This window comes from Engystomops pustulosus, chromosome 10 (assembly GCF_040894005.1).
Source record: "Engystomops pustulosus chromosome 10, aEngPut4.maternal, whole genome shotgun sequence".
NCBI classification, from domain to species: Eukaryota; Metazoa; Chordata; class Amphibia; order Anura; family Leptodactylidae; genus Engystomops; species Engystomops pustulosus.
Genome location: NC_092420.1, coordinates 24,366,952 through 24,377,172, shown reverse-complemented (window position 1 = coordinate 24,377,172; position 10,221 = coordinate 24,366,952).

Genomic DNA, 10,221 nt, shown 5'->3' with positions numbered 1-10,221 from the left:
GGGTAACACTGCCCAAATGTGCTACACATAGTAACAATTACCTGTGTCCCCTCACAGGTCCCATCAGTACTTGTTATCCTATTGTGCCCCGAATTTAATAATATTCCTGCATAATGCAGATTCCCAAGAGTTATTATAGTCCTCCAGCACCTCCATCAATACCCTAGTAGAATACTAATTATGCCGCCACAGTGGCCCCTTTAGTAATAGTTTATAATAATAGCCCCTTTAGTATAGTCATTATGCCGCCACAGTGGCCCCTTTAGTAATAGTTAAAAGTAATAGCCCCATTAGTATAGTAATTATGCCCCCACAGTGGCCCCTTAAGTAATAGTTAATACTAATAGCCCCTTTAGTATAGTAATTATGCCGCCACAGTGGTCCCTTTAGTAATAGTTTATAGTAATAGCCACTTTAGTATAGTAATTATGCCCCCACAGTGGCCCCTTTAGTAATAGTTTATAGTAATAGCCACTTTAGTATAGTAATTATGCCCCCACAGTGGCCCCTTTAGTAATAGTTTATAGTAATAGCCACTTTAGTATAGTAATTATGCCCCCACAGTGGCCCCTTTAGTAATAGTTTATAGTAATAGCCACTTTAGTATAGTAATTATGCCCCCACAGTGGCCCCTTTAGTAATAGTTTATAGTAATAGCCACTTTAGTATAGTAATTATGCCCCCACAGTGGCCCCTTTAGTAATAGTTTATAGTAATAGCCCCTTTAGTATAGTAATTATGCCCCCACAGTGGGCCCTTTAGTAATAATTAATAGTGATAGCTCCTTTAGTATAGTAATTATGCCCCACAGTGGCCCCTTTAGTAATAGTTAAGAGTAATATCTCCTGTAGTATAGTAATTATGCCCCACAGTGGCCCCTATAGTAATAGTCAATAGTAATAGCCCCTTTAGTATAGTAATTATGCCCCCACAGTGGGCCCTTTAGTAATAATTAATAGTAATAGCTCCTATACTATACGAATTATGCCCCCACAATGGCCCCTTTAGTAATAGTGTGGCCTAAATACCCATGTAGATTACTGTTATGCCCGCATAGTGGTGGAAAAAGCAAAAATGCCCCCATAACGGCATAAATAGTACTAGAGCCCCCACAGTAGCTGGCATAGTAACATTGCCCCAACTGTAGCCAAAGGTGGCAAGACAGTTTGCTTGTGCTTGGGATACATGCAACTCAGGCCAACTATATCTTCCGACTTATGGCCTGAGCGGTGTGTGACCCTGCCCAATGGACTTGATTATATAATCATATCCACTGTAGGGATCTTCCCGGGGGATGGTGTGTTAGGACACAGTTCACAGCAGACGTAGATGTATAAAAGATAAACTTGGCGTTTATTTTTAGCATAAACAGTCCAGCAAACATAAATACAGCAGCACCGTGCTTTTAAAGAAATTCAAACAAAAGACCTACCCGTCTGGGCGCTTACTAACAGGTTGTCTCGCCTATCTGACACTCACAAACACAGCGTCTTTAGCCTGGATATCGCAGGGTGAGTTTAGCTCCCGCAGTGGCTGCCTTCGCCACCTCCTCCAAACCCACATAGGCTGTTTAGTGGCTGAGAGGGGGAGGTGGACCTGTAAGCTTTGGAAAGCTTTTACCTTCACAGGCTGATTAGGAGCAGAGCTCACCTGATCCAAAACCCGAACTGGATCGAGGGGAGGGAGTGGCAAGTCCCACTACCAAACCTACCTGCCACTCCCTGTAAATCCAGGCCCGGTAAGATTAAACAACAACTCAGCAGCATAATATTGCTGAGCAACAGGTCAATCCTGGACTTACCATCTCACACTACGTAGCAACCTAGGTGAGATGTACACCCCCTCGAGCACTTCTCCAGTGAGATGTCTACACCACCTACAGACTTCTTCGAAAGCACTGGTGGTGTGTTCTTACACTTCTGTGCTCTGTTCTCTCTGCAGTCAGCTACTCTACAGCTGCTGTGTAATGACATAATTGCAAAGACACTAGAGCCACTGATTAATGAGCAATAATTTAGCAAAGACAGTAGCAAAACCTGAAGGGTGATTGCCACAACCTAGTGATGTAGAGGAAGGTGAAACCACCCCACCCTCCTAGAGATCTCAGTTTCGATGAGGGGGTGCAACTAGTATAGCACCCTGAGGGCGCCTTCCCACGTGGTGTTTTTCTTGCGTTTTTAAACCCCCTCCCACTTTCGTTTTGGATGCGTTTAAAAACGCAATGAAAACGGCACGTGGGAAGGCGCCCTGAGGGTGGTGGCACACGTAGCTTTTTGAACCCTTTTTTGAGCCGTTTTTAAGCAATCTGCTAAAAAACGCACGAGTTTTTGCAAACACATCCGTTTTTTCCATTTTTCCCCAATTATGATAATTGAACGGATGCATTTTTTAACTGACTGCTTCAAAACGGCCCAAAACGCCACGTGTGCCACTGGCCTCAGGGTGGTGTCACACGTGACTTTTTGAACCCGGTTTTAGTCTGTTTTTAGTCATGTTTTTTTTGAAAACGCAGTAGTTTTTGTCCGGTTTTCCCAATTATCATGCTGGGAGAGGGAGGTGTGCATGAGCATGGGAGAGGGAGGTGTGAGTGCATGTATAATTAGCAGCCCGGAACGCCGGACATCTAGTCCCCACACTCTGTGCTGCAAAGTCCTAGTGTGTCACCATCATAGGGGACCAGAATCGGAATGATGAGGAGCGCAGGCGAATATGTCTGCTTTGATTTTTGTTTAACAAAATGGTTGTTTTCATTTCATTTACCACTTGCACAAACATCTGTACAACAAGAAAGACACATTTTTACATATGCACAGATATTATCCATAGAAACACACAGCAAATATAGTGTCATGCTCTGAAAATCTGCTTACATGTGCATAGATATTCATGCACGCAAACTCTGCTACATCCTCACCAGACTCATTCACATATACAGTGCCTTGCGACCCCTTAAACTTTTTTCTACCTTTTGCCACATTTCAGGCTTCAAACATAAAGATAAAAAATTGTAATTTTTTGGTGAAGAATCAACAACAAGGGGGACACAATTGTGAAGTGAAACGAAATTTATTGGATGTATTAAACTTTTATAAAAAATAATAAACTGAAAAGGTTTGGAGGGGCACAATATTCGACCCCTTTAGTTTCAGTGCAGCAAACTCACTCCAGAAGTTTAGTCTCTGAATGATCCTATGTTGTCCTCAATGACTGATGATGATGAATATAATCCACTAAGTCTCCATATAAATACACCCACTCTGCGATAGTCTTTGAATCATGAAGACCAAGGAACACACCAGGTCCGTGATACTGTTGTGGAGAAGTTTAAAGACGAATTTGGATACAAAAAGATTTCACAAATCTTTAAGCATACCCAGGAGCCGTGTGCAAGCCATCATATGGAAATGCAAGTTGTATCAGACCCCTGCAAATCTACCAAGACCCAGCCGTGCCTTTTAACTTTCATCTCAAACAAGGAGAAGACTGATCAGAGATGCAGCCAAAAGGTCCATGATCCCTCTGAATGACCTGTAGAGATACAGCCGAGGTGGGAGAGGCTGTCCATAGGACAACTATCAGTTGTACGCTGCACAAATCTGCCCTTTATGGAAGAGGTAAGAAGAAGACATTTTCCAAAGATATCCATAAAAAGTCTTGTTTGTCACAAGCCGCCTGGAAGACACCAAACATGTGGAAGAAGATGCTCTGGTCAGTCACACATGGTGAGGGCAGCAACATGGTTTGGGCTTTTCTTCAACACGGACATGGAGGTTGGTTGAAATTGATGGGATAATGGACCATTCTGGAAGACAACCTGTTGGAGATTGAAAAAGACCTGAGACCATACGTCCCAACCGTCCCGTTTTCAGCGTGACAGTCCCGTTTTTGGGCTCTGTCACGCTGCCACGGGAGGGTCTGAGTATGTCCCGGGCCCCGCCCACTTTTCCCGATTTGTCTCGCCTCCTCCAGACCCCTTAGTTTAGAGCTGCAGAGCAGCCGAGGCATGGGGGCCGGTAGGAGGCGGGACGAGCCCCTGCTACCTCCTCACATGATGTCTGCACCAATCATGTGAGGAGGTAGCTCCACCCCCGGCTGGTCACGCCCCCTCCGTGAGTCATTCAGACTCCAGCCCGGGAGAATATGGAGTGACTGCAGGTAAGAGACTGAGGGGAACAGGGGGGCTGGAGGCTACATGAGGAGGAGGACAGGGGGGGCTGGAGGCTACATAAGGAGGAGGACAGGGGGGGCTGGAGGCTACAGGAGGAGGAGGAGGACAGGGGGCTGGAGGCTACAGGAGGAGGAGGACAGGGGGGTTGGAGGCTACAGGAGGAGGAGGACAGGGGGGGCTGAAGGCTACAGGAGGAGGAGGCTGGAGGACACAAGAGGAGGATAGAGAACAGGAGGAGGCTGGAGGACAGGAGGAGGAGGACAGGGGGAGCTGGAGGCTACAGGAGGAGGACAGGGGGGGCTGGAGGCTATAGGAGGAGGACAGGGGGGGTCTGGAGGCTATAGGAGGAGGACAGGGGGGGCTGGAGGCTACAGGAGGAGGAGGCTGGAGGACACAAGAGGAGGATAGAGAACAGGAGGAGGCTGGAGAACAGGAGGAGGCTGGAGGACAGGGGGAGCTGGAGGCTACAGGAGGAGGACAGGGGGGCTGGAGACTACAGGAGGAGGACAGGGGGGGCTGGAGGCTACAGGAGGAGGACAGGGGGGCTGGGGCACAGGAGGAGGACAGGGGGGCTGGAGGCTACAGGAGGAGGACAGAAGGGGCTGGAGGATACAGGAGGAGGACAGGGGGGCTGGAGCACAGGAGGAGGACAGGGGGGCTGGAGGCTACAGGAGGAGGACAGGAGGGGCTGGAGGATACAGGAGGAGGACAGCGGGGCTGGAGGCTACAGGAGGAGGACAGGGGGGGCTGGGGCACAGGAGCAGGACAGGGGGGCTGGAGGCTACAGGAGGAGGACATGGGGGGCTGGAGGCTACAGGAGGAGGACAGGGGGGGCTGGGGCACAGGAGCAGGACAGGGGGGGCTGGGGCACAGAGCAGTACAGGGGGGCTGGAGGCTACAGGAGGAGGGCAGGAGGCTACAGGAGGAGGCTGATCCACAGGAGGAGAATAGAGGAGGAGGCTGCTGCGGGACAGGAGGAGGCTGCTGCAGGACAGGAGGAGGCTGGGGGACAGGTGGAGGCTGGAGGACAGGAGGTGCTTGAGGAGGCTGGGACACAGGAGGAGGAGGCTGGAGGACAGGAAGAGTATAGAGATCAGGAGGAGCTGGAGGCTGGAGGATAGGGAGAGGATAGAGAGCAGGAGGAGCTGGAGGATGTGAGGAGGAGGCTGGATGACGTGAGGAGGAGGCTGGAGGACTTGAGGAGGCTGGAGGACAGGAGCTACAGGAGGAGGCTGAAGGACAGGAGGCTACAGGAGGAGGCTGGAGGACAGGAGGAGGCTGGAGGACAGGAGGAGGCTGAAGGACAGGGGGCTACAGTAGGAGGTTGGAGGACAGGGGGCTACAGGAGGAGGACAGGAGGCTACAGGAGGAGGCTGGAGGACAGGAGAAGGCTGGAGGACAGGCGGCTACAGCAGGAGCCTGGAGGACAGGAGGCTACAGGAGGAGGCTGGAGGGCAGGAGGAGGATGGAGGACAGGAGGCTACAGGAGGAGGCTGGAGAACAGGAGGCTACATTATGAGGAGGATAAAGAACAGGGACCACACCATGTGAGAAGGGGTGGGGGTAGGAGTACAGATAATATTATGTGTAAGGGAGATAAATAAAAATGGAAAACGAAATGTAAAGGGAGGATAAAATTAAAGATGGGTTTTATATGTTGCAGATTTGCATTAGGGGGTATTATACGGGTGCATGGGGGTGGGGGTACCCAAAGTAAGGGGCATTGTACTATGTGGGGACTGTCAAGGTCGATATTATATTATGCTTGTGGGTGGGACAATGGGTGTGGTTTGGAAAAAGGGGAAGGGGCTTTTGTCCCTCTTTCTCTCATCCAAAAGTTGGGAGGTATGCCTGAGACTGCGATGGAGATTTATCTTCCAACAAGACAATGATCCCAAACATAAAGCAAAATCTACAATGGAAGGTTCACAAATAAACATATCCCGTGTTAGAACGTGTGTTATAATGGCAAAGTCACTTCCAGACCTGAATCCCATCGAGAATCTGTGGAAAGAGCAGAAAACTGCTGTTCACAAACACTTCATCCAACCTCACTGAGCTCCAGCTGTTCTCCAAGGAAGAATGGGAAAGAATTTCAGTCTCTCTGTGCAAAACTGATAGAGACCTGACACCCCAAGCGACTTGTAGCTGTAATCAGAGCAAAACGTGGCGCTACAAAGTATTAACTCAAGGGGCCAATTAACATTACATGCCCCCACTTTTCAGTTTATTTTTTTTTTTACAAAAGATTAAAATATCCAATAAATTTAGTCCCACTTCACAATTGCGTCTTGTTGTTGATTCGTCAACAACAAATGACAATTTTATATCTTTATGTTTTAAGCCTGAAATGTGTCAAAAGGTAGAAATGGTCAACGGGGCTGAATACTTTTGCAAGGCTCTGTAGATGGCATGTGTCTATAAAGACATGGCAATGAACCTCCCTCCTCATTTAGCTCCAAATTTGCTACTTCCTCCCATCACATAAATGATTGATCTCAGCTATCTTGCAGCAACCACCAGGGGGAGCTCAATCTGTTTTTATTTATATGGTCTCTATACAAGTCAATAGGAGCAATAAGAAGCCCTGTGCAGTGTACAGTGTACTCCTTCTATACTGCCATTTTTCGGATATTTTTATCGCAAGATATGGATTCAACTTTTAACCCTATAATTTTTTTTACTTTAAGCTAATCTTTTTATGGCAAAGTGCACTCCTGCACTCATATCTTAAATTTTGGGCTGCCAAGACTAACAACACTCCCAATCATGATAAAGGGAAAGATAACAATTACAGAATTATTTGCTCATTGTATATTATGAACTGAAGAATGTATACGTAAGGCTACATGCACACTGCCATGTGCCTGCCGCACCGTAGCACGGCGGGCACACGGCAGCGCGGGGAGAGGAGGAGGAGGTGAGCGCAGCTCACCCCCGCCCCTCTCCATAGCGATATATGGCCACGGCGCCGTAATACGGGAAAAGATAGGACATGTCCTATCTTTTCCCGGGCTACGGAGCGGGACGGTGCTGCACCGTAAGGCTCCCGTAGGGCGCCGTGAGCCCATAGAAGTGTATGGGGGACGTATATCGGCCGTATGGTCCTTGCATTATATGAGGGCACAGTAGTCCGTATTAGGCTACTTTGACACAATATATTCCCACCGCATCATAGCACGGCCGGCATATGTTGGCACCAGGGAGAGGAGGAGGCGCTTCTCACTTCCGTCCCTCTCCATTGTAATATATGAGGCACGGCGCCGTATTCCGGGGAAAGATAGGACATGCAGCACACGTGCGGCACAGTACTGCTCCCGTAGGGCTCCATGCCCCCATTGCCGTATATAGGTTCCTCATATGTTTGTGTGAATGTAGCCTTGGATATCCGCAGGAAGCTCCATACTCTCTTTGTAACACTTATGTAATACAATCCTGTTGTGTCATATTTCCTCCCTGTGACAATACATAAGTAGATGCAGACCTGATGTATAATGTCCCCCTTCTAATAAAACTTTCTGTATACATGGAATCATGTAAAAGTAGTAAATGTTCTGTTTACTTTTTTCTTACTTAGGAATAATCTGCAGAGTCATCCTAGATGGCACAATCCTTTCTTACTGTACATGACGGGTGTGCAGGCTTGCGGTGAACCGGCAGATTTCTTTCATGGTTTGAAGATCTGTAATATGAGATTAAAACGTTTCCTGGTTTTGCCGTTTAGCATTAAGCTGGATTCAATTTATTTATTTTTTTTAAATTGCACAAAATTTATGTATATACTCTATAGCAGTGATGGCAAACCTTTTAGAGACCAAGTGCCCAAACTACATCCAAAATCCACTTATTTACAGTGAAGTGCCAGCATGGAATTTTATAAAGTATCTTATTGCTACCTGTTCTTCCACATCTTTCAGTTGTATCGGGAGCCTGAGGCCACCAATATAGTTGACAGAAGGAAGGCAAATTCAAACTATCATTGAAGCTTCTTCCAGGGTCTCTCTGTACAGGAAGAAATGGTGGGTCCAGCAAGATGACCTTGACCTCCAAAGATAATGCAGCGTCACTTTGAAATAGTGCTGAGAGCAGCATCTCATAAGTTGAAGTGTTCAGTGTTTGGTGAACTCTGTCCTTGGATAATGGCCTGAGTGGCCTCAGAAAGGGCTCAGAGTGCCACATCTGGCACCCGTGCCATAGGTTCGCCACCACTGCTCTATAGGATCCTGTTTTTATTTGCAGCACTGGATCTTTTGGGTTCTATCTATTTCTGCCATGTTTAGCTTCTTACGGTGCTTACAAACATGCAAAAATATATATTTTTTTGCATGTTCTGTTCTAAGAGAAAAAAAAATTCCCAGTAAGGATCAGTTCACACTTAGTGCTTACATCAATAAAAAAAAAAGTAGCAAAGAGCAGAGGTTTAATGTACAGGCGGTCCCCTACTTAAGAACACTAGACTTACATACGACCCCTAGTTACAAACGGACCTCTGGATATTGGTAATTTATTGTACTTTAGTCCTAGGCTACAATAATCAGCTATACCAGTTATCACTGGTGTCTGTAATGAAGCTTTAGTGTTAATCCTGATTCTTATGACAACCCAACATTTTTAAAATGCAATTGTCACAGACTCCAAAAAATTTCTGGCTGGGATTACAATGATAAAATATACAGTTCCGACTTACATACAAATTCAACTTAAGAACAAACCTACAGACCCTATCTTGTATGTAACCCGGGGACTGCCTGTATCAGTTGCATCAGTTAAAAATCCTAGTAATACCAATAGGATTTTGTGTACCTCCGTTGCCTCACTGTCTAGTAACAATGTGCAGGGAAGCGAGACGCCTGCGCAGTGAGGTGCGGCGGGCCACCTGCATGTGTGGGAGATACAACGGTTATTGCTTGTGCACTGAGCTGACATCATTAGGAAGGGGGGAGACAGGGATGGCTGCATATTGAGGAGCGGGGGCACAGGGTATCCATTATGTAAATAATCAGGTGGACGCTACTATTTGATAGTTCACAACCTACAGGACTTGGTATCGGGTGCTGGCAGGGAGTCGGGTAAAGTGTAATATTGCATATTCGTCTAACAAATCACCTAGAAATTTGATTAAAAATCTACTGTAAAGTGTCTATAGGAACCAGTCATTGGTGAAAAATACCCCTCTGGTGACAGGTTACCTTTAAATAAGAAAGGTAGGTAGCCGCATAGAAGGACATGGGAAAAGATTTCTAGAATAAAGTAGATGACAAAGTTTACTATTATCACCTGGAATATTCATTTTTACAATTCTGTCAAAAGTACAGGTGGCCCCCTACTTAAGAACACCTGACTTACAAACGACCCCTAGTTACAAACGGACCTCTGCATGTTGGTAATTTACTGTACTTTAGCCTTAGCCTACAAAAAAAAAGCTATAACAGTTATCACAGGCGTCTGTAATGAAGAGTTAGTGTTCATCCTGGTTCTTATGACAATCCAACATTTTTAAAAATCCAATTGTCACAGAGACCAAAAATTTTTTTGCTGGGGTTACAATAATAAAATATACAGTTCTGACATGGAAAGCTTATACCATGTCCTACACAATGCTGGTTGTACTTGTGTGGTGAACATGGGGAGATACAAGACAAAGCGCTTAGACCTCAGTTCTGGGGACAGTGGTGACAAGTGTGACCTGTGCTTGTGACATTGTCAGATGTTATGGAAGACAAAAGGGAATAAAAACAGCAACATAAATGTTTTGATCATCGCCCAAGTTATTTATTTTTATTTTTTAATTTTAGTAAAAAAAATATATTTGCATACAAACATTGCGGGAGATTGATCAGAAGTGTCTGAGGTAAAATTGTTCTAGTTTATCCATGGCAACCAATCGGAGCTCTGCTTTAACTTTATAAACAGCTGTAAGAAAATGAAAGCTGAGCTCTGATTGGTTTCCATGGGAAACTAGAACAGTTTTGCTTGTGATGAATCTCTCCATTGTGTAGATTTGCTGATAAAACATGGATTTAATTATTCGACATTTGCAGAATGGAAATCTA